Below are 27,981 nucleotides of genomic sequence, written 5' to 3'. Positions count from 1 at the left end.
GAGCAGCAATGAGCGATATGTCAGTGTCCTCCTCTCCTGTGCCATTAGCCAAGGGGGGCAGCCATCTTTCCCCTCAAATGTGCCCCTGGGAATGATGCTCTGTAGGCCAGTTGCCTTTTCTGGATGGAGTTGAGCTTCCTCTAAAGGAGCAGGTACATAGCTTAGGGGCACTCCTTGATACATCTTTGTCGTTAGGTGCCCAAGTGACCTTGGTAGCTAGGAGTGCCTTTTACCAGCTACAGCCAAATCTAGATCGGAATAAAGTGGCTACTGCAGTCCATGCACTGGTGACCTTGAAACTGGATTGCTGTATTTAAGGCTCTGGTGTTGACATACAAAACCCTGAAAAACCTTGGTCCAGGGTATCTTAAGGATTGCCTGAGCCCTCAGGATTCCAGCCCAATCAGTGAGATCATCTGGAGGAGCGCTGTTAGTTGTTCCCTTGTGCTACAAAGGCCTAACTGGCCTTAACCAGAAGTTGGGCATTTAATGTCACTAGTCTCATTCTGTGGAACACTCTTCCAGCACAGATTCAGCAGACATCTTTGCTTTTGACTTTCAGGTGTCTCTCAAATACTTTCTTATGACAACAGCCTATGCAGTGGTTTAAAATATCTCTTGAGTAGCCAGTAATTTCAGTGATGGTTTTGTAACACTTTTAAGTGTGTTTATGTTGTTGTACACTGCTCTGATGTTTTGTGAAATGTAAATGTAGCATCACTGAGCTATTGCATGGGGAATGAACATATCTTGACTGCATTTTGTACATTATCCGGCACTTATAGTCCCTGATCTGCATTCATATTTTCTAACGTCACTTTGGAGAGTATGCATATAGCCTCTGTTTCTAGCTAGAAAGTTTTATGACTGGCTGGCAACTGGTCCTGGCACCATCAGAAGGCTGCAGCAACTATTTATTTATTTGATTTATATCCCACCCTTCCTCCCAGCAGGAGCCCAGGGCGACAAAGCAGGAGCTTTGAACTAGAGAAAGAAACCATGAAATGGAGACCAAGGGCATGTTTTCTTGGAAATGCTGAGTATTGACCAGGCAGTGTGTATAATTTTGCATTCTCAGACGTACCTTGGAGATTATGCATATTACCCAGAAAATGTACAAAACGCTGTCAAGACAGCACATTCCCTAAGGCCTGTTGGACATTATGCATGTTGCTCAGAAAAAGTACAAAATGCAGTTGAAATGTACACATAGCCATGTGTCTTGGAGATTATGCACAATTCCTGGAGAATGTACTAAACCCTATTGAGAGATGCCATACCCCAAGGCCAGTGGGACATAATAAGTGACTGGGAAATGTACAGACTTCCCTGTTTATGGACAGTCTACAACATGTGTAGGAAATCTCTGGCCCTCCAGATGTTGCTGAAGTATGAATGAATGAATGAATGAATGAATGAATGAATGAATGAATGAAACTTTATTTTTACCCCTCACTTTTTCCAAACTGGAACTCAGGGCGGCTTACAAATAAAACTACATATAATTAAAAACATAGAAAAACATACAATTAAAATACAATTAAACTGTGCACAACCTTAAAACCATAAAAGGCACTTAAAAATCTAAAAACAATTTAAAATAATACAGATAATAATGTAAAACAATAAAACAAGCCTTGTAAAGCCCAATTGCCCCCACACAATGAAGACTCATGACACCATACTGGAATAATGTTATATTTATTAAAATATAACATGATAAGTCCAATTCAATACAGCCAATTAATTAAGTATACAACACTTCGAGCAGGTGAGGTTAAGCCTAACAACGAGGGATTACACCCTCAACTTGTAAAGGCATCCATTCTCATAATTACGTAACCCCAGAGTCAAGGAGGTGGGTGAAATCCTCCCTCCTTGCTCTTGGAGCCAGCTGTGTGGTTCCAACCTCCACACCATGGCCCCGCCGTACAGGCGTTCACCATGATGTGCAAGCAGGTCCCACAAGGACACAACTCAGATCCCCACCAGACACAAAGCCCTGATGGTTCCCTAGGGAGTGCCCCTTTATCATGATGCCTTAACCGCCTAAATTTAACCCCCATATACCTCACCTGCCCAAATTCTATGCCACAAGAGGGGATCAGCTTAAGCTTGGTCCCCTCAACCCAAAGAGGATAACAAACCCCTTAACCCCACCATAAGATCCTCCAAAAACAGGTCACACCCTTGCTCAGAAAGATGAACACTGTCATCACGAAACAGATGTGGGGCATGGAACCTAATCCTTTCATGAGGAATAACTAGATCCCTAACCTTCCTATTAACCCATTTCCTAGATCCATCTATCTTATTGGGGTGCACAGCACCCCTCCAAACCCTTCTGACAAGCATTTCTGACCATACAATTATAAGATTGGGATATAGGCGGATAAGCCACGTGAGATCACGCATAACTTTGAGCAGAAAATCCAATCCAGGACGCTGCACCAAATCATTTTCGCCCAAATGAATTAACAATATGTGTGGCCTGTCCACAACGGACATGATCCGGCACACAGAAGGCATCAACGCATCCCATAACATGCCCCTCCGAGCTTCCCACTGAACCGTAGCTGTGGCCGAAAGCTGCAGCTGTGTTCCAGGAACAGACGAGGATGCCCTCCGATGAGCCCAAAACAAAATTGAGTGGCCCCACAAGACGATCCTTACAGGAATCGGGATGTTTGTCAAACCTATAAGAAACAAAAACAAATTCCTCCGTTAAAATCGGACGTAAGACTTAAATGCATCGGAACACCATCTGCCAATCGCCTGTATATCGCTTATACTCATGCCCACGAGGGCCGCGGCCGTAGCCGCACCAATCCGGAATGAATGCAGCCCATAGACTCCAGCATCGCGACCACTGGCCAACAAGGCCCGCCGAACAACGGCCCACAATTGAAAATGAGTCAGGGCAGTTCCATCAGCATGTATAAACAAATAACGCTGGCCCGCTGGCCGAATGGATAAGAATTGACGCATTGCAGACACAGGGCACAATAGTGGGACCTGGCAACGTCGTAAAACAACCATACTGCCACGACCCTTTTGATCGGTCTTAGAGACCCGCAGGGACAACCTCACTAAATCAGCACCTAATGTGCAATCGCCAAAGCATAAAGCTCTATAAGTCACATCGCGCTTAGAAGGGGCCAATACTTCGCTAGGGCGAAAAGCACCATAAAACATCATCAGAGTTACTGCGGCGAACAGGTGCGACTCATACTGAGATGAGCATAAAGAATTAAACAGTGCCAGGATCTGGAGAAGGACATCGGGCGTGATTGTCCTCCTCCGGTCAGCGGCCCTGGGAGCGGAACGCGACCAACCCTCTAGGACCTTTCTGACCCTAAAATCTACAGAATGATCCGGCAACCCCCTTTGCCTTCGAAATAAAGGCTAGCGCCAAGAGGTGGCCGGCGATAGTAGAAACAGAATTATTGTGCCCTTTTAAATGTGTCATAAACTGCAATAAATGCAGGAATAGGCCACTCCAAAGGCAGCTCCGAGACAATGCGGAAAGTCTGGAACTTAGCAAATGAACGCTTATACGCAGTTTGAGTACTGGGAGCCAGAGCAGCAGCGATAGCAACCCCAACTTCTAGTTGCCAAGGTTCCACAGGAAAGGTGGGATTGGTACTGGATCCAGAGCCACTCCAGGTGCAAGCTCCCGAAAGCGCGCCATCTGTAAGCGGGAAAGTGCATCAGCAACGGTATTCATCAAACCTGGAACATGTCTGGCCAGGAATAAAATATTAAAGCGCAAGCATTGTAATACAAACGCACGCACCAAGCACATAACACGAGGAGACTTAGAAGTTTGGGCATTAATAACGCTAACTGCGGAAATATTATTGCACCAGAAGCGCACTGTGCGATTTTGAAATGCCTTTGGCCAGATATGAACGGCTACCACTATTGGAAAAAACTCCAAAAATGTCAAATCAGAAGTAATTCCGGTAGCCTGCCAACTGTCAGGCCATCGCTCAGCGCACCACTAGGATCTAAAGATTACTCCAAAGCCAATGCCACCGGCAACATCGGAATGCACCTGTAATTCTGCTTCTAATAGCAATTCCTCCCTCCAAAAGGAAAGGCCATTGAAATCTGTCATGAATTCAAGCCACATGTGCAAATCCTCCCTCATCCCTAATGTAATCCTTATGAAATGGAAGCGGGATTGAACTCCCCGCATGGCGTCGCATAGACGCCTGAGGAATGCACGACCAGGTGAAATAACTTTAGAAGCAAAAACTAAATGGCCCACAATTTCCTGTAACTGGGCCAAGGTGATCTTCTTCCGCTCTAGGGCTGAATGAAGCAGTTGACGCAGTGCAACCAACTTCTCAAGCGGCAAACGTGAAGTCTGAGCCACAGTATCTAACTGGATCCCTAAGAAAATAAAGGAAGTAGTAGGGCCCTCAGACTTCAGGAGCTAAAGGGACTCCCAATTTGTCAGTTAAAGTGGCAAAGGAATGCATCAGATGGGAGCAGTGAGAAGACCCAGCAGGCCCCACAAATAAAAAATCATCAAGATAATGAGCAGAGAAGGAGGACGATGCTTTCATCCTCAATGCCCATTCAAGAAATGTGCTAAATGCTTCAAAAGCAGCACAAGACACAGAACAACCCATTGGCATAGCTCTGTCTACGTAAAACTGACCTTGAAATTTAAAACCAAGCAAATCCACATCAGCAGGGTGTACAGGCAAAAGGCGAAAAGCGGATTTTATATCACACTTTGCCAGCAAAGCCCCCTTTCCAGCTTTTCTAACTACTCTCACTGCCTCATCAAAAGAAGTATATCTGACTGAGGCATATAATGGGGAAATGCCATCATTGACAGAGGCTCCTTTCGGGAAAGACAAATTATGAATAAGGCGATATTCCCCAGGCTGCTTCTTAGGGATAATACCTAAAGGGGAAATCCTCAAATTTTCAAACGGAGGACAACTGAAGGGGCCCGAGATACGATCAGCAAGTATCTCTTTATTAAGCTTGGCCAGAACCACGGGCGCTAATGTACTAAGAGAGGGCTGATTGACAAACGATGTAGCAATCCTAGGACCCTCGAAAGGGATACGAAATCCATCCTTAAAACCCTGAAGTATAAAACTAGCAGCCTGCTTATTGGGATAAAGCTCTAACAGCTTTGCTAACGGAGCCAGCTTGATCGGGCTACTGGCCTTGCGACGTACCGCCGCTATTGCCAGACCTGCATTTTTGCTGTTGATGCTCCCCTGTACCCTGTCGAGCAGTACGTGCCCTCTGGCAAGAGGAACTGGAGTGGTTGCCTCCACACAGTGCACAGACGTGTCTAAATTTACAGGGACGTCTAGAACATCGGCCACTGCTATTGAATAACCAGCAGACTTGCTGGGATTGAACCCAATGCCCGCCTTGGCTGTAGCCCGAGGCGGAAGTCTGCGCGCGTGCCAATAAATGCCCACTATCGGCTCTATCTCCTGTAGTGGGCCTGGCGGAAGTCATAGATCGCAACCACAATCCTGCATGTTCAATATTCCAACGAAGGGTGGGATCCAATGCTGCTCTTTGCCTGAAATTCTGATCATACCGCAACCAAGCGGTTCCAGAGAATTCACGGAAGGCATGATGTACAATATCCTGATATTTTATCATGGACAAAGCCCTAGACGGATAAGCCTGCGTCATAACACCCATATAAATCGTATAGGCGTTCAACCAATTAGGCCATACCCGATCCACTTTTCTTTTTATCGCCGCCTCACGCTCTTTAACTTCTTGACCATCTTTAAGCTTAACCTCAGTTTCACGAAACAGGAGAGTAAAGAGATCGATATACTCTCCCCTCCAAATTTTTTCTTTCATTCCTAACAATAAATGATCACCTAACGGAAGGGAGGTATCGCCTTGAGGATAAACCCCATGTGGCAGGGGTAAATAAGCAGGTGATGAAGAAGAGGAAGTCAAAGGCGGCTGCCAAGGACTCACGGCAGCCGCCGGCCAAGGAAGCTGTGGGTGCTGGGGTACCAACACACCTCCCATAAACACTACTGGGTGCATAGCATCTCCCAACAAAGGAGAACCAGCCATTGGTGTATCCCTGTTAAGGGCATTGGAATCCTGTGCTTGTGTATTGTAAGCTTGTGAGTGCATAATTGGCTCACCTGTATACGCAGCAGGAGAGGCAACCACAGGCTGTGCTGCAAACCCAGACGCCCTCTGAGTAAACGCGGCAGCATCATGTGAGACTGGAAGCTGAACTTGCATAGGCCCAGCAACCGGCGGGACTGAAGGCGTGACCGAAGAACTGGAGGCAGGAACAGTTGGCAAACAAGCTGGAGGCGTAGGAATTGCTGGCTCCTCGCTAGGTGCTGCAGCTTCCAGAACCCCGATCCTAGAAACTAAATCGGCAAGAAGATGATTTTTAGGCATTCTGGAAGCCAACCTTGCAGATTTCTTACCTGCAGGAGCGGAACTCGTGCCAGCATCAGCATCCAGCGGCTGCATGCGTTCCTTTTCCAGCACCTCCACCCTAGCCACCAAGGCACGAATGGTCCCCAAATCCTCCTCTTCATCAGAAGACAGGTTCTGCTGGGGTGGAGGGCGCTTTGTAGTTTGTTTCACAACTCGCACTCCTTTTTTCTGTTGAGCCTTCCTGGGTGGCATGGTTGTAAAAAACCAATCAACAACAATTATGCAAAGTACCAAATTGCAATCACAACCAGATTGTAAATTTGACAATTTTTAATAAGAAGTAGCACACCTAAAGTGCTAATTACACTAACCAATAAATTGAACTTAACTTATTATTATTATTATTATTATTAACCTATTAACTAAATATGTATTTATATATATTTATCTATATGAATGGGGTGAGGGGGGGATGTAAACCAAATGGAATTGGGGGATTGGGGGGGTTATATATTTAAATGTACTAAACTGAACAAATAACAACTATAAATCGAATATTAAAACTAATGCAATACCTAAATAATTAAATTAACATACACAATAATAATAAATTTATTTAAAATTTTTGGTCAAATTGAGGTGAGATAACTGCCGGACCAACACCCAGTATCAACAAACAAACTGAAATTAGGCCACAGGAAATCAAGGGGTGGGGGGAGGGAACGTATTATAACGTTAACGAAAGCAAGGCACAATCAAATAATACACGCAAACTATAGCAGGAACATCAAATCAACCAACTCAAACCCCCTTTTTACTAAAACTTAAAAGGCAATAAACCATAAAAGGAACACAACCAGGAAGTAAATCAGCCGGCGTGCCGGCCGCCGCCGGGGCACGTGGGCGGACGCCCGCCGCCCAGCTGATTCGTCGGAGATCAGATAAGGACAACCAAGGGGCTTAAGGAGTAAAACAATTGACAAACGAATCACTCTCAAGTAAAATACTCAGAACGAACGTCCAAACCACAAACGGAGCAATGTGGAACAAGGACAAACGCAGCTGCCGCGAGGCAAAAAAGGCAAGAGCGGGAAAGACGGAGCAGCCTTATATATGCTGCTCAGCGCCTTACCTAATTGGATCAGCGATCTCACGTGGCACCTAACACTTGATTCGAGAATGTTCCCAAGTCTTCCCTATAACTATGGTGGAGGCAAATACGCCCCTAATTAGGAACGTCATTCTAAACACCTTCTATCCCAAAGGACTGTCAGAATAAAAAAGTCTTTACTTGCCGACGGAAGGATGGCAAGGAGGGGGCCATTCGTGCCTCCCTAGGAAGGGAGTTCCAGAACCTAGGAGCAGCCACCGAAAAGGCCCTATCTCGCATCCCCACCAATCGTACTTGTGAGGGTGTTGGGACTGAGAGAAGGGCCTCTCCTGAAGATCTCAGGGCCTGGGCAGGCTTGTATAGGGAGATACAACTCCTATCAGTTCTAGCAAGTACAGTAGGGCCCAATCATATGGCAGGTTACTTTCCTGACCCACACTGAAAAGCGAAACCCACTGAAAAGCTGAACTCTGTCAATAAAATGGCGCCCGACGCCTGAAAAACACCATAAAAATGGAAAAAGCGCCTTATGAGTGGGGCCTTACTCTAATTGAAAGCCGCCGTAGGAATGGAACCCTGAAAAGCCAGGCCCCACTGTATGGCCAATGGCCAGGAATGATGGGAGTTGTAGGTCAGCAACATCTGGAGGGCCAAAGATTCCTAACACCTGGTCTAGATTAATGCACATTCTCCATGAAGTATGGCAAATGTTCACAATGGCTGGTTGTTATGCACATTAGCCATTAAGCTTGTATTACTCCTAACAGTGATATGGGTCACAAATACACATATTTGCCAGTCCCCATCAACATTTAATGACTTGCTTGTTACTCTTGTATTCTGCTTTTCTCCCAAAGATGTCAGCGCAGCTTACACGCCCATCTTCCATCAGAGAAGCCAGGCCCGCTTTACTTCTCTCAGTGCCATGACACAGCTTCTCTTAGTACCAGTCTTGCCTCTTTAAGATATATTTACACTGCAGACTTCAACTGGCCTAACAGACATTCCTTCTTCTCAGAGTATCCTGGGAACTGTAGTTTGGCTGTGTGTGCATGTGCAGTGTGTACTCTCTAATAGAGAACTCTCAGCACCCTCACCAAAGTATAATCCCTAGCTGCCTTCACAGAAAAATCCAATCACTGTTTGTGTTGCAGATATGCCCTTTGCGTTTTTAACCTTCACCATGAAGTATATAGGAACACATTGAAAGGAACACATTGAGAGAAGATGGTGTTCTCATTTTGGCCACAGGGTGTTGCTATAGCACCATCAAAGATGAGTTCTGAATTGGCACAGGTTTCTTTGACATTTTTTTTTTCATATATGGATTTTGCGGGGAAAACCAACCAGATTTTAAGAAGGTGCCATGCTTCCTTCTCCTTCTTCTGGCTCATCAAGAGGTGTGGTTCTTTAAGGGAGAAGTAAGGGTGAAGACTTTGGCACAACCTTCTGATCCGGGGTGGATAACCTGTGGCCCTCCAAATGTTGCTAGACCACTCCCATCACCCCTGATTATTCAGGCTGGGGCTGATGAACGATGGGAACTGTAGCTTAACAATATCTGGAGAGCCACAGGTTGGAGAAGATTGCCCTATGTGCTCCTACACCTAAGCCTGTAACTATGGCCAAACATGTGCAACTGAAACAACCATATATTGCTAACCTGTTCACATCTACCTCACTTTCCCTGCCTCACCCTCAGTTGTTTCTAGGGGTGGAATGTAGAATTCAATTCAGTTTGCATTTTAATGTTAATCTATTTATTAACATTTCCTGAAACAGTACAGGAACCAAAATGCAGAACTGACTACAGCTACCCACCCCTTTCTCACAAATGCTGCCAACAAGAATTTCAGAACATAAGAAGAGCCATGCTTGATTAGGCCAAAGGCCCATCCAGTCCAGCATCCTGGTCTCACAGTGGCCCACCAGATACATATGGGAAGTTCACACGCAGGACCTGAGTGTAGCAGCACTCTCTCCACCGGTGAATCCCAGCAACTAGCATTCAAAGGCATATTCTGGAGGTAGAACATAGCCATTGTGGCTAGTAGCCATTGATAACTTTATCCTTCAGGAATGTGGCTAATCCTCTTTTAAAGCAACTCAGGTTGCTACATCTCATGGAAGTGAATTCCCTTTGGATACAATTCTGCTTAGCGGGGGTGAGGACCAGGCTCTGGGAAAACAACAAATTCTTGTTAGAAGAATGGTTTTCTAGGAAACAGAGTATTACCCTCTTGGAAAAACATATACAAACAGATGTACAAACAGCTTAGCTAAACAGGGTATATATATTTGCACATTTGGTCACTGTCCCTGGCTTTTATTAACAGAAGTAGGAAGAGAATGAAACCACCCTCAGCACCAACTTCATTTGGGACAGGCTCTGCATTGTGAAGGGGTTTGTAACTGTTTTGTAACATGACACACATTATTTTGAGCAGAAATGTTTGTTGAGCAAATGACTCTGAACACTTTGGGCGATGTGAGTTCTTGGTTCACGTTATTCATTGTGCAAATGCAACAAAAATTACATGGACAAGAAAAACTCTTCAGAAATTTTATCAGAAAATAGTCTTCTGAGAAATTTCAGCTGAGCTCAAATCACAACAGCTTGTGGTTGATCTGAGATTGACCTGTACGTCCTGCGCCAAGACATTTTATCACCAGATCTCAAGGGCTTCTTCTCTCCATACAGCTTTCTAAACAGAGACCCGAAGCCCTCATGTAAGCAGATGGAATGGCAATGTGATTATAACATGGCAGCTAAGAATGACCCACTTAGCAGCCACACGCTGGCCTGTCAGGGCTTGTTACTTCCTTAAGCATGTGTTAAGGGAAGTGGGGGCAGGGGGGAGAGCAGTGCCTGCTTGCACAAATGGAACACAGTACCTGCATCCTTATGTTCTGACTAAGGCATGCCACCCTCCACCCCCACCCCCACCCCAGTTCTGGCCTCTTCATTTGGCTGGCATTCCAAAATTTAGAAAGCAACATTTTTCCTGTAAAAGTTGTCAGATGGTCAACCTGGAAAAATCAGTTTTACCTTTAATTTTCTGGCTACAGTGGGAAATAAGTGAAGGTAGCAAAAGCTTCAAAAAATCTCACCTTCACTCCATTACCATTGCAATTTTTTAAAACCTGTCTTTCCCCTGCTATTTCCACTGAGCTCTCCCCTTCCTTCCTCCCCTTCCTCCCTCTCTCTCACTCAATTTTCTGTTTATCTCGCCCCCTTGGGGTGAGTGACAAAAGTCGAGCCCAAACAAATTTGCCCCTCTCATATTGAGTACAAACTCATTCATCCCTCTGTAAATACCAAATCTTTCCAAAATAAAGTGATAGCTAGTGACCTTCGGACCTGGAGAGGTGGGTTGGTGGCTATGTGGAGGTGTGGCCAAGGAGGTGTTGTTCTGTGTGATGCAGCGAAAGGCAGTTGGCACAAGAGATCGCTAAGAGTATCCCGGTTAAAGGATTTCAGGTCCGTTAGAGATTCAGACGCGTTGAAAGTTTTAAGAGTCTTTATTCCAAAAGACATACATTAACAAGAATCACTAGCTCTACTACAACCCCCACACTCACTTTCGGTTTGCCCAGCGCTTTTATCTCATTCCGTGCCCTCGCTCAGCAACATCTGCTGTTTGGCCTTGGCACGAACACATCGCTGGCTTAACCCCACAATTGCCTGTTCTACTGTCCTTGTGGAAATTCACTGCTTCTGAGCATACAACAGGAGGTAGGTAAACGACCGCTCCAGTGATCCCCAACCAGGAAAGCCAGCAATCAGAAATGATGGGAGTTGCAGTTCAGCAGCATCTGGAGGGGCACAGGTTAGCCTCATCTCACAGGTCTCAGTGGAAGAAGGAAGCACATACCAGTCTTTCTAATTAAACCTGTGGGTTTTAGAGGAGCTTAAATTATGACGACATTGCGTCTTATTATTTATTTGGATGAAAGGTGGGATGTAAATGTACTACATTAAGACAGCCACTGAGGATGTGCAAAATGTAATCATTTTCATTACTGTTCCGACTAGTCCCAGTCAGCCCTTGCTCAATTCTTTTTAAGAATTAAATTTATATTTATATTCTTCCAGGAAGAGGCAGACAATTCAAATAGAGGAGGAAAGAATGTCATCCTAACCAGAGGTTCCCTCTCTTCAAAATCCAGTCCTGATTTTTCCCAACTCCCACCCAGCTGCTCTTCACAATTAAGGCTGCAGCCCTAACCCCACTTACCCGGGAGTAAGCCCCACTGAATTCAGCAGAATCTCAGTGACCACAGTGAGGATTGCACAGTGCAATACTATCACTCTGTGCTGCAACCGGGGAGGGCACCCCTGCCTCCCCTACCCAGCCTTTCCCCTTTAAATAACAAAAGGCCAGCAGGGCCCCGAGGAAAGCAGCAACACCCCACATGCACACACCAAGGGGGTAAAAAAGAGCTCAGAGCCCCCTGACTGGGCCAGGCATGAGCAGCAGAACAAGGAGGAGGAGACCCACCATTTCCCCCCTCGCCCAAAGGGGGAAAATAGTTTTAAAACAGAACGGAAAGCCCGGGACCCCAACCAGGCAAGATGTGAGTGGGTGGCACCAGGAGCACTGAGGCCGCCATTTCCCCCCAACCCCAACCCAAGACATTCCTTTAAGGTCATGACAGTACTCCCCCGTCACCTGAGGCTCACACCACAGTCCACAGGCTGTTCCTCTCTCTCTGATGATGATTTCAGAAATAAGCAAGTTGCCATAGCAACCCCACAGGAACCTCTGACTTCTGCAAGATGGCTGCCTTCCCTGTTCTGACGACACGTTGCCCAGAAGAGAAGCGGCACTGCACATGCTCACAGCCTGCATTGCGATTGGCTGTGGGCAGCCACATCCCTGCCCACCTCCTCTGTTACTGTAACGTGCTGGGCTCCTCTTATGTAAAGTCTCCTGCCTCAGTTGACTACACTGGGCAAGGGGCAGGAGGGGAGGGGAAGCTGCCAGTTCAGAGAGAGTAGTAAAATGCAAAACGGTCACATGTTGAGTTCATGTGTGAAACTGTGTTTTGTTTCTACCCTGCAGACAAGGGGTGTGACCCCTGGCCATCGTGACAGTTTGTTATTGGCTAGGAGTTCAAAGGAGCCGAATGGCTGACTGGAGATAATGGACAGAAACAAGTTGGAGGGTTCAGTTTGCACTCTGTGTTAACTGAAAATGAAAAGGTTTAAGTAACGTGGAGTCAGGAGTGGGGGACACAGTAATCTTCTAGGTCAGTGGCCTAGTTGCCTTTATTGACCACCCTCCTCCGCCAAAATATTTAGTGCTCATATTTGACACCCAAAGCTATTTGATTCCAGTATTCAGTTCACTTCTTTGTTCATTTGATTGCTTTAGTATCTGATGTCTGCAGCCAATATTTGATAGCTGACATTTGACAAATTATGATAGCGGGTGGTACGCATTTAGTGTTTCAGAATTATTGCTGGAAATCTGACTGTAGTGTGAGCTGACAGCAGATGGCTTTTGATATTTGGCTTTTGATGTTTGCTATCTTGCATTACTCAAAATGTGATAGATGGCTCATACTTGATTTTCAATATTCAGCAGAGGGTATACAAATATAAGCTTTTCTATAAATTATATTTAATCTACCATTATTCAATCATTTCTGATCTGTATTTTAAACTTATTGTATAGGCTATATTGAACAGTGGTTGCTATGGAAACTACTGGTTTTAAAAATTCAGAAAAGTCTAAGCATAATGTAAATATCTGTTTGTATGGTTGGATTCTGTCCTCTGACATAAAGCATTCAGATTTCATCAGATTTCTATTTTCCCCTGCAAAATATTTCTCGCTGTGAGCTGGCACTTAAATGCAGTGATGGCAATGAATTTCAGAATTAGAAAAGCTTGCAAACAAACTCACTGAGCTCTGAATTCTTAGGCCCATTACTAGCAGAGACCCCCCACCCCCCCACAAAGTTCATTCCCAATTTATAAGTGCACTCCCTATAATGTCAGAACTAGATCAGAAGGAGTGTGAGTTACAGTCAGAGTGTTTTGGGGGAAATTGTTTCATTTACTTTTGCACTTTTTTTGTAAAAGGGTAATTTAAACAATGCATGCACACAGACACATACAGAAAAAGAAAGAACACTCACATATACAGTACTAGGTGGGTAGTTACAATAAATTGAAAGCATTATAAGGTTGTAGATTGCCTTGGAATTTGTCATTCCCAACCATAGGGAATACAGAATATTTCCCCATAAATCTATTAGGTTGGTTAATCTGTGCTGTACTGTAATAAATTAATTTAATCAATGTCACGATAGATCATATTTTCTTAAGTCAAGCCATCCCAGATAGAGGTGTGTTTTGCAAAAAGTTTTTCCCTTCCCTGAGGCAAGAAAGTTCGGGATCTGAATGACAATGAAACACACTTGTGAGGAAAGAAAACTTAGTGCCTTTATTGAAGCAAAGATGTTGATTTTGACAAGCAGACTCTAATTCCTTACAGCAGATAATAATGAGCACAGCTTTGACCTTATATTCTCTGTTTCCCTGCCAGAAGGCCCTCATACAGCAGACAGAGAGATCCCTTTTGGCCCTGTTTGGATTTACACCACACCGCTCTTCCCTGCAGGGCGGTACTGATGCTTCTAGCTGGTGGTGAGGCTTATCTACCCAGATCAAGGGTCTTTTATTTGTACCCAAAAGGACCCTCTGGGAGGGGGCACAGATGGAACCTATACCTGTGAGATTTTTATCTGTCCCAGGGGCAAGTGTCTTTAGAACCCATACTTCTGACGTTTGTGTATTTTACAATGCCCTTGAAGCAGTTCTCACCAGAGCTGAGAATGCAGCTGGGAGGACTTTCAGTGTGTGAAAGCCTTCTTTCTCCTGCTTCTTTTGACTAATTAAACATCCTTTCTCAGACTGTCCTAGGCAGAGTGAAAAACTTCAGGCAGTCTGCACATTTGAGCTGTGTTCTTAAACAGAGCATTTCAGACTCCAGTACTAAGCAAGCAATTTGCAAAAGCAATAAGCACCCCATCTTGGCTTATGAAAACATCTAAAGCGGAATTAGCAGGTTGGCTAAGTATAATTGTTAACTCTTCTCTTCAACAAGGCCGTTTACCTGAATGCCTGAAAGAAGCCATCGTTACACCACTATTAAAAAAACCCTCTCTTGATCCCACACTGTTAAACAACTTTCGCCCAGTATCCAACCTGCCTTTCCTGAGCAAAGTCATTGAAAGAGTAGTAGCTACACAGATTCAAATGTTTATTGATACCACCGATTGCTACGACTCTTTTCAATCAGGTTTTAGGCCAAATCATGGGACAGAAACAGCCTTAGTCGCACTAATTGATGATCTTCGGCTAGAACTAGATAAGGGCAATTTGTCCCTACAAGTTCTATTAGATCTATCTGCCGCTTTCGATACTATCGATCATGACATCCTTTTGGATCGTCTCTTTGAAATAGGACTTAATGGCACGGTTTAACAGTGGCTTCGCTCCTTCTTAGAAGGCAGGCTTCAGAAAGTTGCCCTGGGGGATTACTGTTCAGAGCCCTGGCCACTACGATATGGCGTCCCGCAGGGCTCCGTCCTATCCCTGATGTTATTTAACATTTATATACGACCTCTAGGTAAGATTATTCAAAAATTTGGGATTCATTACCGTCAGTATGCGGACGATACACAGCTCTACTGCTCTTTCCCTCCAAATGCTAAAGAAGCTGTTTGTCCTCTTAATTAATGCCTCACGGCAGTGCAGAATTGGATGACCAAAAACAAACGGAAGTTCAATCCAGAAAAGACAGAGGTCATCCTTATTGGAAAAAGTCCCCCCCAAGAAGTTGGAATTTTGCCATCACTGGATGGAGTATTACTTCCTCTGAAAACGCAAGTCCGCAGCTTGGGCATAATTTTGGACTCAACCTTGACCTTAGAACCTCAGGTTGCAGCCATCTCCAAAGCTGCATTTACCAAACTAAAGCTTGTCCGTCAACTTCGGCCATTCTTAGGAATGTCTGATTTAAGAAAAGTAACTCAGGCCCTTGTAACTTCGCGGTTAGATTACTGTAGCTCCTTGTATGTCGGACTTCCAGCTAGATCACTTCGACCGCTTAAGTTGGTACAAAGAGCAGCAGCAAGGATGATCATGAGAACTGGCCCTCGGATCCATACCACGCCTCTTCTTTATTACCTGCATTGGCTCCCCATAGGACTTCGTCACCCATTTAAGATATTGGTCCTAACATTCAAAGTTTTACATGGATTGGCACCTGCATATTTAGCGAATCGTCTCTCTAAGTTTAAATCTTCTCGTCCGGTGAGATCGGCTACCGAATTTACCCTTAATGTTCCATCAACCTTCACCATCTGCCAAATGGTCACTAGAAAGAAAGCTTTTTCAGTCGTAGCTCCTACTTTATGGAACAATTTACCGCTTGAGATACGGCTCTCTCCTTCTCTCATGGACTTTCGCCGTCGGACCAAAACTTTTTTATTTCAACAAGCTTTTAAGGTTTAAATGGAACTGCTCTGATTTTCTAGTAGTAACTTTGTTTTAATTTGTTATATTTATTGTATGGTTGTACTGGTTATATCTATTGTTTACCGCTCTGAATTTGGATTTTTCCGAACGAGAGCGGGTTATAAATCTGCAAATATATAATATATATAAATCAGGGGTCTGAAACAAGAATTATGGGACAGGGGGAATGGGGCATGCCACACTAAACTTCCTCAGTTACATCTAGATGTCTTGTGGGCTTTTTGGCTCTACAAGGTGGAAGTTCCACTCATCGTTCATGAAAAGTCATTTGGTAGTTGTGCTCACATGGAGATCACAGCCTCAGCTATCCCCAAATTATATAAGGCCATCAAGTCCAACCCCCTGCTCAATGCAGGAATCCAAATCAAAGCATTCCCGACAGATGGCTGTCCAGCTGCCTCTTGAATGCCTCCAGTGTCGGAGAGCCCACTACCTCTCTAGGGCATTGGTTCCATTGTCATATGGCTCTAACAGGAAGTTTTTCCTGATGTTCAGTCGAAATCTGGCTTCCTGCAACTTGAACCCGTTATTCCATGTCCTGCACTCTGGGATGATCAAGAAGAGCTCCCGGCCCTCCTCTGTGTGACAACCTTTCATGTACTTGAAGAGTGTTATCCTATCTCCCCTCAGTCTTCTCTTCGCAAGGCTAAACATGCCCAGTTCTTTCAGTCTCTCATAGGGCTTTGTTTCCAGTCCCCTGATCATCCTTGTTGCTCTCCTCTGAACCTGTTCCAGTTTGTCTGCATCCTTCTTGAAGTGTGGAGACCAGAACTGGATGCAGTATTCAAGATGAGGCCTAACCAGTGCTGAATAGAGGAGAACTAATACTTCACACTATTTGGAAACTGTACTTCTGTTAATGCAGCCTAATATAGAGTTTGCCTTTTTTGCAGCCACATATTTGGCTTGTGATAAATGACAATTCCAAGATCCATCTCACATGTAGTATTGCTGAGCCAAGTATTCCCCATCTTATAACTATGCATTTGGTTTCTTTTTCCTAAGTGTAGAACTTTGCATTTATCCCTGTTGAATTTCATTTTGTTGTTTTCAGCCCAATGATCCAGCCTATCAAAGTCCCTTTGAATTTTGTTTCTGTCTTCCACGGTATTAGCTATACCCTCCAATTTTGTATCATCTGCAAATTTGATAAGCATACTCTGTACCCCCTCATCCAAGTCATTAATAGAAATGTTAAAGAGCACTGGGCCCAGGACCGAGCCCTGTGGTACCCCACTTGTTACTTCCACCCAGTTTGAGAAGGAACCATTGATCTTTGAGTACGATTCTGGAGCCAACTGTGGATCCCCCTAATAGTTGTTCCATCCAGCCCACATTTAGCTAGCTTGTTAATCAGAATATCATGGGGCACTTTGTTAAAAGCTTTGCTGAAGTCGAGATACATTATGTCCACAGCATTCCCACAGTCTACAAGGGATGTTACCCGATCCAAAAATGAGATAAGATTAGTTTGGCAGGATTTGTTCTTCATTCATCCATGTTGGCTCCTAGTAACCACTGCATTGTTTTCAAGGTGCTTACAGATTGACTGGTGTATAATCTGCTCCAGAGTTTTTCCAGGGATTAATGTTAGGCTGACTGGTCTGTAGTTCCCTGGTTCCTCCTTTTTGCCCTTTTTGAAGATAGGGACAAAATTAGCTCTCCTCCAGTCGTCCGGCACTTCACCAGTCCTCCATGATTTCACAAACATAATAGGCAGCGGTTCTGACAGTTCTTCAGCCAGTTCCTTCACTACTCTAGGATGCAGTTTATTGGGCCCTGAATATTTGAACTTGTTCAAAGTGATTAGGTATTCGATGACCATTTGTCTCAAGCTCCAATCCTGCCCCTTCTACTTCATGTTTCCCGGGAGGGTCATAGACCCTTTTTTGGGAGAAGACTGAGCCAAAGTAGAAATTGAGCATTTCTGCCTTTCCTTTGTCATCTGTTATCATTTTGCCATCCTCATTCAGTAGCTGTGCCACCATTTCTCTGTCTTTTACTATGGACGTACCTGAAGAAAGCTTTTTTGTTGCTTTTGGCATCTCTCGCTAACCTCAGCTCATTCTCAGCTTTAGTCTTCCTGACACCATCTCTGCAATTCCGTGATACCTGCCTGTACTCTTCCTTTGTGGCCTGGCCTTCTTTTTTGTTTTCAGGTCATCTCTAAGTTTTTTGCGAGGCCCCCTTGGCTTCTTCTGCTGTTTCCTCCCTTTTTAGCTTGTTGGAATTGCTTGCCATTGTGCTTTTAGAATTTCTTTTTTTAGAAACTCCCACCCAACTTGGACTCCTTTTCTCATTAGGGTGGCTTGCCACAGAACCGTACTTACGATTGTTCTGAGTTTATTCAAATCAGCTTTCCTGAGGTCCAGGGTGCGCGTATGGCTACTCTCAGCTTTTGCTTCTGTTAAAATCAAGAATTTAAGTATGGTGTGGTCACTTTCCCCCAGAGTTCCCGTAATTGCCACTTCATCCACCAAATCATCTCTATTGGTTAGAATCAAGTCCAGGATAGCTGATCCTCTGGTTGCTTCCTTCACTTCCTGTAGGAGAAAGTTATCTCCAACACAAGTCAGAAATGTCTTGGAGGGGCCATGTTTGGCAGAATTTGTCTCCTAACAGATATCAGGATAATTGAAGTCCCCCATTACTACTACATCATGCCTCCTCGAAACATTGGCAATTTGCTTTTCAAAAGTTACATTCTCATCTTCTCCTTGATTGGGTGGTTGGTAGTAGACTCCGAGCACCACATTCCTTTTATTACTTGCCCCATTAATTTTAATGCAGATACTCTTGGTAGAGCTACCAAGTTCATCTTCCTGTATTTCTGTGCAGGGATATATATTTTTAACATATAGTGCGACTCCACTTCCCTTTTTATTCCTTCTGTTCTTTTTGAACAGTTATATCCTTCAATTGCTGTATTCCAGTCATGGGGGTCATCCCATCAAGTTTCAGTTATACTTATCAAGTGATAATTACCCTCCTGTATAAAGAGTGCAAGTTCATCCTGCTTGTTTCCCATGCTCTGCACATTAGTATACAGACATCGTTGAAGACCATGTGACTTATGGCTTGGCTTCCTTACTACATTTTTCTGAGGACTGTTACTGGGCCCTATGAGAGCCGATCTCTCTGTTCCCCTTACTGTGCACAAGCCTTCATCAGTCGTTACGTCTCCCTGCCCCTTAGGATTCAATTTAAAGCCCTCCTAATGAACTTCTCCATGCTGTGGCCAAACACATTCTTCCCACTCCTTGTGAGATGCAACCCATCACTTGCCAGCAGTCCATCTTCCAGGAAGCCTAGCCCGTGGTCCCAGAACCCAAATCTCTCATGTCAGCACCACCTTCGCAGCCATTCATTCACACAGAATATTTTTCTTTCCCTTTCTACTCTTCTAAGTACTGGAAGGATGGATGAAAAACTATCTGGGCCCCAAAGTGCTTGAGTTTCCTTCCCAGAATTTCAAAGTCTGTTGTGATTTCTTCATAGCTGTGTTTGGCAGTATCATTTGTTCCCACATGGACGAGGAGAAAGGGATACCTGTTGGTGGGCTTGATGAGTGATGGCAACCCTTCCGTCACATTTCTAATCCATCCTACTGGTAGACAGCATACCTGGCGAGTCCATGGATATTCTCAGCATACTTGGGTTTCGAACCCATGCAGTAGGGAGTCTCCCACTACTAGTACTCTTCTCTTCTTGTTGTGGGGCATGGTTTCATTGCCTCTGCTTGATTGAGCTTCAGCCTCTTGCTCATTGTTGCATGGGGTCTCCTGTAATTCTTCCACCACAGGCTGTCCTCCAGTCTCATCCTTGAGTGGTTGAAAGCGGTTCCATAGTTCCACTGGTGAAGGGTGTCTTTTAGCTCTTCTCCTAACTGTCCCACCCTTTCTCCCAGTAGGAGCACAGGGCGGCAAACAAAAGCACTAAAAACACTTTAGCACATCATAAAAAGACTTTAAAATATATTAAAACAAAACAACCATTAAAAACATATTAAAACAAAACTTCTTTAAAAATATTGTTAAAAAGCTTTAAAAACTTTTTATTTATTTATTTATTAAAAAGAAGTTTAAAACACATATTAAAAAGCAATTCCTGCACAGATGCAGACTGGGATAAGCTCTCTACTTAAAAGGTTTGTTGAAAGAGGAAGGCCTCAGCATGTGCCAAAAAGATAACAAAGATGGTGCCTGACTAATATTTAAGTCGTCTTCTTCTTCTTCTTCTTCTTCTTCTTTTTCTTCTTCTTCTTTTTCTTCTTCTTCTTCTTCTTCTTCTTCTTCTTCCCCCCCAAATTGAATTTGAAGCTCTCATTAAAAAATCTTTAAATTTGATTAAGAGCTTGGGAATGTTCATGTGAACTTTGACTTCATTAAGTTCAATTAATTTGGGAGATTTTTTTAAAGCAACAAAATTAACGTTTGAGCAGTGAAGCCGAAGCAGTGTTTAATTAGCTCATTAAGCAATCAGACTAATCAAATGAGAGTTTTTGACTTCATTAACTCATTGGGTCAAAGGGCTCATGTGACATTGGCCAACCAATGGCAAGTTATGAAATAAAAGAACTAGCAAAAATTGAATATGCACTTGTGAGTTCAGCAATATCAGATCATTTGGGACCAATTTAATGGGCTGAGCTGCATGGTTTATTCACAAACTGTGCCATCCACATCCCACTGAATTAAAAAAAAAGCCTAGCATGGATATTAATGAGCCTGGATTGTACCCAACGTTTATAAAATCATAAGGCTAGAAGGAATCCAATGGACCATCTCATCCAATATTCTCCTGAGAGAGGATATGCTATACCTTAAAGCTTCTCTGGCAGATGCTTAGCCAATCTGCTTTTGAAAACCTCAAAGGAACTTAATTTTCTCTGCTCCCCCCGGGAGCTTGTTCAGTTGGTGATGTGCTCTTAAAGTTAAAATACACATCCGGAAGTGTCACATACTATAATTCTTCCTCAGCTGGGTGTATATATACATGTATCAGAATGAGAATTGGTAGAATAGGCATGCCACTTCAGAGTAAGGATGAGGGACACCACTTACCTCATGTTAAAACACACACACACACACACACACACACACACCTCCCCTAAAACAGAAATCAGCACACCATGGGGCAAGGTTCTAGGCCAGCCTTATGCTGCTCATTTTTTCTTTACATAGAGTTTTGTTTTTAACATTGGGAACATATGGTCCTTCTGGAAATTCATCAGCGTGTGGGTACAAATTTCTCCTAATATACACATTTTTGTATGTAATTTTGCCTAATATGAACATTTTGAAAAGTAATTCCCCCCGATATAATACATTTTTGACATTATTTTCACTAACATATGCATTTTAATGTACACTTTATCCTAGCATATACATTTCTGTATCCATCAATTGGCTAGAGAACTGCACTGCAGAATCTGCAGAATCATGAAGAAGGTTGTGCTTCAGTTCACATCCTGTTTGGAAAAGCATGGATTAGGAAGGTTTGCCTTTAAATGCCAACTGAACAGGATTTCTCTCCCACCCTTAAGATCTGGTGTTGCTCTCATTGAGTGGCAAGCTGTGTGTTAGAATCATTGCATAAAATATATATGGAGTATAGCCGGAACGGTATCATAATAAAGAGCAGTAAAAGCAAATGGGGGAAGTCTAGTTGAATGATACGGCTAAGCAATGATAGCAATAATGACTAATTAAACAGCCCGATCGCTCTAATAATAAGGTGCAGCGCTTGGGGGAGAAAGAAAGAGAAGCAAGGCAGACGCTCTTTGAAGCAATTCTGTTTTCATTTGCAATTCCAAAGAGTTTTTTAAAGGGATGGAGTGGGGGAAAAGAGAAGCACTCCTAAGCAGCTGTAATTTAAATTACCACTGTCTGAGGAATGGCTCAGGGGATGAACACGCAGTGCAGTTTAAAATCAGGTGAGTTTCCTTCCCTCCCCCTCAAGTTATTATGTGTTAACATTACCCACAGCCACTGTGGGGAAGAGAATTGCATATTGATTTTGATTTTGATTTTTTTGCACGCCAGGCAGGAAAACAAGGCCCAGGGAGGTGCATCCCTGGTGCTCTACATGGGAACAGGCCCAGCGCATGTGGTAAGTGCAATGAAACATGCCAGAGAGTGCATCTTGCTGCAAGTCCTGCAAGATCCACCCCTGCTTTGCCTGACCTATTTCTACCTGGCCTGGAAGGGCAGAGACCCTGACTGACACTAGCGACAAAGGCAGCTTCTGATGCTCAGAATGCCTAGAGATCATCAGGGCGGGCCATTGTTTAGGCATAGATTGCAGCTGTCAAGATTTTGTTTTGGAGACGTGTTATATTTTGCTATTATCTGGATTATGTTATTGCATTTTCATTGTTAGATCTCATTCCGAATGATGGTGAACTGTTTAATTTCTAATGATGTAATATTTTTGTAAGCTGTCATGCGTGGGGATGGGGTGCAATGGCAGAACGGCAGGCAAGTGAGGTGAGGGAAGCAAGGTTGGTGGGCGAGTGAGTGGGGGTGCAGGAGAGTGAGTGGGGGAGTGAGCAGGGGCTGGGTGAGTGGGAGGGTGGTGGGCAAGCAGGCAGCTAGTAGGCCACAGCAACAATGTGGGAGGCAGGTAAGCAGCTGAGGAGGGGGGCAGCCTGGGCAGGTGGGAGGCGGTGAGTTGCCTAAATGAGGTGGTGGCGAGTGCCTGGAGGGGGCATTTGGAGAGCTGCCTGCATGTGTGTGAATGTGTGTGTGTTCAGCGATGCCTGGTGTGTAAGGTTCCATGGCAAGTGACCCTAATGAGAAAAGGAGTCCAAGATGGGTGGGAGTTTCTAAAAAGGAAAGTCTAAAGGTACGATGGCACACAATTCCAACAAAGATAAAGGGGGGAAGACAGAAGAAGAAGCCAATGTGGCTTCACAAAAATGTGTACAGCTCAACCACTGGTTATTGCATATCTCTGTCCAGATGTTGACTAAGAACTAAGGATGCGAAAGAAGTTGGATTCAGTTTGCATTTAAGGCCGAAATCTATCAAATTCACCATTTCTGAAACAATGTGAGAATCAAAGCACAGCCATCCTTCAAAATTTGTACATATCTGAATTTTAGGATGCATAAAAATGAATATATGAGTGAAAATAACATACAAGAATGCGTTATATTAGGAGACATTGCTTGCGAAAATGTCTACATTAATCAAAACTGCATTCACACTAAAATGCTGAATAATTTCCTTGATGATATATTTGTTTAAATCACCATTTGCTACAGAAACATGGAGAACTAAATTTAAGATTGGAAAAGTGAAAAAGTGAATGAACTGAAAGTGATAGATCCATCCCTGCAAAGACCGTGAGCATAAGAGAAAGGCCCATCTAGTCCGGCACCCTGTTCTCACATATGCCTATGGGAAGACTGCAAGTAGGACCTGAATGCAACAGCAGTGTTCCTACTTGTGTTTTTATGCTGTTTTATGGATGTTTTACATACACCACCTAAATACTTTATTTATTGTGCTGTATATAAAACCAATAAATAAATAAATAAGCAAGCAAGCAAGCACGCCAGCCAGCCTGCAGTCATTCCTCTCCTCTCCAGCATGAGAGTTCTGAACAAAAGCAGGTTCCTTTGAGGCTCTGGGACAAAGATTTCAAATTGATTAAGGTAGCAACAGGGGCCAGGGAGGGTGAGGAGGAGTGCAGTCTTTTTTTCAATAATCCCTCAAAGGCTCCGGAATGGCCACCCCCAGACATTGTATGGCAGGGTTCATCCTCTTTGTTGGGCTTCTGAAAAGAAAATTTAACGAAATTAAACTAAGGATCTCTGTCCCTGGGTGAGTTTCCTATTAAATCTGAAATAATCTGTGGATTATTATCTACTGCTTTTCAGATTTGTAATTGGCTTTTCAAATTCTACTGTGCTAGGTGTGCTTTTGTCTTTGTAAACTGTGGGATAAGAAAGAAATCTCATGCTGGCTTTTGTGTCTCAGAAAGGGTTCTATATGAGCCAAGGATGAGAGGTTCACAGAGCCAGCCCAATACATTTTGCTGTCTGAGGTGAGGGTCAAGATGGCACCTCTTCCCCTTTCCATGTACAGAAACTGACTGGATTGGCAGGTGAATCTTATGTCAACGTTGGTGATGGGACTAATGTTCTCCACTACACCTCAGGTCAGTGGGCTACCTTAGGAGGCTCAGGATGGCACATACAGCTCTGTCCTCCAACAGAGGGGAATGGGGTATGTGTGAGGAACAGCTAGGAGGTTGTTGCTGTTGTTCCCCCCCCCCGCATCCAATGCATGAGGCAGTCGCCTCACTTTGCCCAATGGTGGGGCTGGCCCCGGAGGTACCACAACCAAAGCAACATTCAAAACAGGCCCATAGTTAAAAAAGTTACGGTGAAGGGGCCATGAGGAGAATCAATATGGAGTCTGGTGGGAGGGATATGAGGAGAATTAATATGGACTGTGGTGAGGGGGGGCATGAGGAGATTTATTATGGAGTATAAGAGTATTATGGAGTGGCGCATAGTGGTAAGCAGCGGTAACGCAGCCGAAGCTCTGCTCACGGCCAAAGTTCGATTCCAACGGAAGGAGGAAGTCGAATCTCCGGTAAAAGGGGTCAAGGTCCACTCAGCCTTCCATCCATCCGTGGTCGGTAAAATGGGTACCCGGCATATGCTGGGGGGTGAAGAAAGGCCGGGGAAGGAACTGGCAATCCCACCCCATATATACGGTCTGCCTAGGAAACGTCTTAAGACGTCACCCTAAGAGTTGGAAATGACTCGCACTACAAGTGCGGGGACACCTTTACCTTTTTTATAGTAAGAGAAATAAATATGGATTGTGGTCAGAGGGCCATGGGGGAATAAATATGGTGAGAGTGCCATGAGGAGAATTAATATGGAATGTGGTGTTGGGAGGTTGAGGGTAATAAATCTGGAGTGCGGTGAGGGGGGCATGAAGGGAATTAATATGGAACTGTTTAAAATGATTGGATTGTATGAAATGCCATTCAGATAACATTTAAGTTTATAAAACTGAAAAATGAAGAGCTAGCATTTGACAATTTCCTCAGTCATTGATCGGTCAGAGCACTGTAAGGCAGGAGCAGGGTGACAAATCCTAAGTGAGCAAATCTGGGGAGAACACTGCCTGTGTGCTTTCCTGCATACCTCAATAGGCAACAGGGCAAAAAATGGCAAAAGCTGAAAACTTCAAGGGAGGGTACCCAGCCTGCCCTGTCAATGTGTGCTTTGTCTGTGACCTTAATTCAAAGGGGATTTGGGGAAATATTTCCTATTTGTGTAAAACATCTGAGACATTTTTCTCAGAGGAGGGTGGGATTCCACAGAACCCTAAGATATTATGTGAAATTTGAAATTATTGGGGTTTGGGGGGGAGGGGTCCTCCTCAGGTGAAACATCTAAGGCCAAGATAGTCATTGTCTGATCAGGCCTGCTGAACCTTTTCCAGTGGCTGACAGTCCCCAACCCATTTTATCAGTGGCATCCGTGGTGCTGAACGAAAGCAACATTACCAGGCATGCGTGACTCCCCTCTTCATTGCCAGGCATTGTGGAAGAAAAGGATCACTCCAAATTGCTCTGATTTCCCTGAGTGCTCAGCTGTCCTCGCCAGCACTCAAGAAACATGGATGGGATCAGAGTGGCCCATCCTGTTTCCTGAGCTCTTTGATCTGCTCGGATGTTTCGCACGTGCTGACGGTTGCCAAGCACTAGGCAAAGAAAATGAGAGTTACCCATGGCTGGCAATGTCCAAACTAGCAACACTTTCTTTGCTGCTGCTAATGCATTCTGAAGGAAGGCAAATACATTTGGATAAGGCTAGGGAGATTTCTCAAAAAGGCTTTCAACAGATCCCTAATCAGTAGTATTTTTTTTAAAAAAAATTTTTTTGCAGGGGTATGGTGGCTATATTCCCCAGTCTTACTGCCTGAGGTAATATTCCTATGATCTTTCATTCCCCATTTCTCCCATGCCCACCTTTCACGGCCTGTGTCTTGGCACTGTTTGACAGCTGGGCCAGGGGAAGAGAGTGGAGTTGTCAGTGGTGATGGACATTTTTTACCAGTGCGTGACTCCAGGTGGAATACACCTCCCACCCCTTGGTGGATGCATCTGACAGCCAGGTGTGTGGTGTGTTCAGTGAGCCAAGATAGAGTGCATATGTGTGTGTGTGTGTTTATGTGTGTGCGTACGCTTCTAGACACACATACTTTCTCTGTCACTTACACATACATACACTGATGTTAAGCAACCTGCCCTCTTCCCACACATAACACATTTGAAGTGTGCATGGGTTTCCTTTTCTGTCAGATGCAGACACAAATGGTGCTAAAAACAACCACTCCAAGGCCACACACATTTGAAGTTTGCTGAATTCTGTACATTATGAATTGTTCCATAATTTGGGCTCCTCTTTATTAAACCTCACCACAAGTTCCGAACATCTTTGTTGGAATGCAGACCTTATGATGAAACTCGAGGGAGTTTTTAGGAAGAACATAGGAAGACGCCTTATGCTGAATCAGCCCATTGGTCCATCTCGCTCAGTTTGTTCACACTGACTGGCAGTGGCTCTCCAGGGTCTCAGGCAGGAGTCTTTCTGAGCCCTATCTTGAGATGCTGGGGATTGAACTTGGGACCTTATGCATGGCATGGAGAAAGTGGATCGAGAAAAGTTCTTCTCCCTCTTTCATAACACTAGAACCCATAGACATGCAATGAAGCTGGATGTTGGAAGGTTCAGGACAGATAAAAGAAAGTACTTCACAAAGAAGCACATAGTTAAACTATGGAATCTGCTCCCACAAGAGGTAGTGATGGCCACCAACTTCATTGGCTTTAAAAGAGGATTAGACAATTCATGGACAACAAGGCTGTCAGTGGCTACTAAACCTGATGTCTTTGCTCTGCCTCCATAGTCAGAGGTGGTATGCTTTGGAATACCAGTTGCTGGAAACCGCAGGAGAGAAGAGTGCTCCTGCACTCAGGTCCTGCTTGCAGGCTTCCAATGGGCAACTGGTTGGTCACAGTGAGAACAGGATGCTAGTTTAGATGGGCCACTGGCCTGGTCCATCAGGCTCTTCTTATGTTCTGTTATGAGGAATCAAATATTTGGAATTTTTAATCTTTGATTCATCTCAGTGAACCAAAGTTTGGAAAGGCCTGCAACAGCAAAGATTCCTGGGAAACAGCCCCTCTGTGACATCTGAGTACATATCTTGCAATGCCTGAAGGTATAGACTTCCTGACTCCCATGGAAATTTGGATTTGTCACCCAGTAAGAATAGCTCCTTTCAAACTAGGAGGTGTTGTGCATTTCTAAGCCTTTGGAGAAGACAGGATAAACTCCTGTTAAACAAAGAAACTGTTTTACACAAGGATTATGATAATCTTAACCTTGGGGAATGAATCATCAGGAATCACACCTATCATCCGGGAACTTATCAGGAAATGAGCGGGTTCACACCTTCCTGATCACATTTACATTGGGGTCAGTTTAGTTAGGAAAAGGTATAAAACATGAGGGGTTGAGAGGGGTAGGGAAGTTCCTCTTCTGGAGGGCTCCAACAACTGCTTTTCTTATCAACGCATGCTAGCATCTTTGGGACAATTTCAGAGCTATGGGTTTGGGTGAGAACTTTCAAATCTGGCGCTGGTTACAAAGGGCGGAGCTTTGGCTCATTGGGCTAGATATGAAAGTCTCTCTCTCTCAGCCTTAGTCTTGCAGCAACTCTCCAGGAAAGGCATATGCAACTATCTGGGCCTTTTTCTTTCCTTTTTTCTTTCTTTCTGTGTGGATGAGCTCAATGTGAAAGTGTTTATAGGGTTAGTCTCTTTGCTTTAGCCTATCCAGTGTTGCTGAATGAATGAATCATAGTTAGAAAGCTAC

Source organism: Rhineura floridana, chromosome 15 (assembly GCF_030035675.1).
Source record: "Rhineura floridana isolate rRhiFlo1 chromosome 15, rRhiFlo1.hap2, whole genome shotgun sequence".
Classification (NCBI taxonomy): Eukaryota; Metazoa; Chordata; class Lepidosauria; order Squamata; family Rhineuridae; genus Rhineura; species Rhineura floridana.
The sequence above is the reverse complement of the archived record's forward strand: the minus strand, read 5'-3'. Positions refer to the sequence as shown.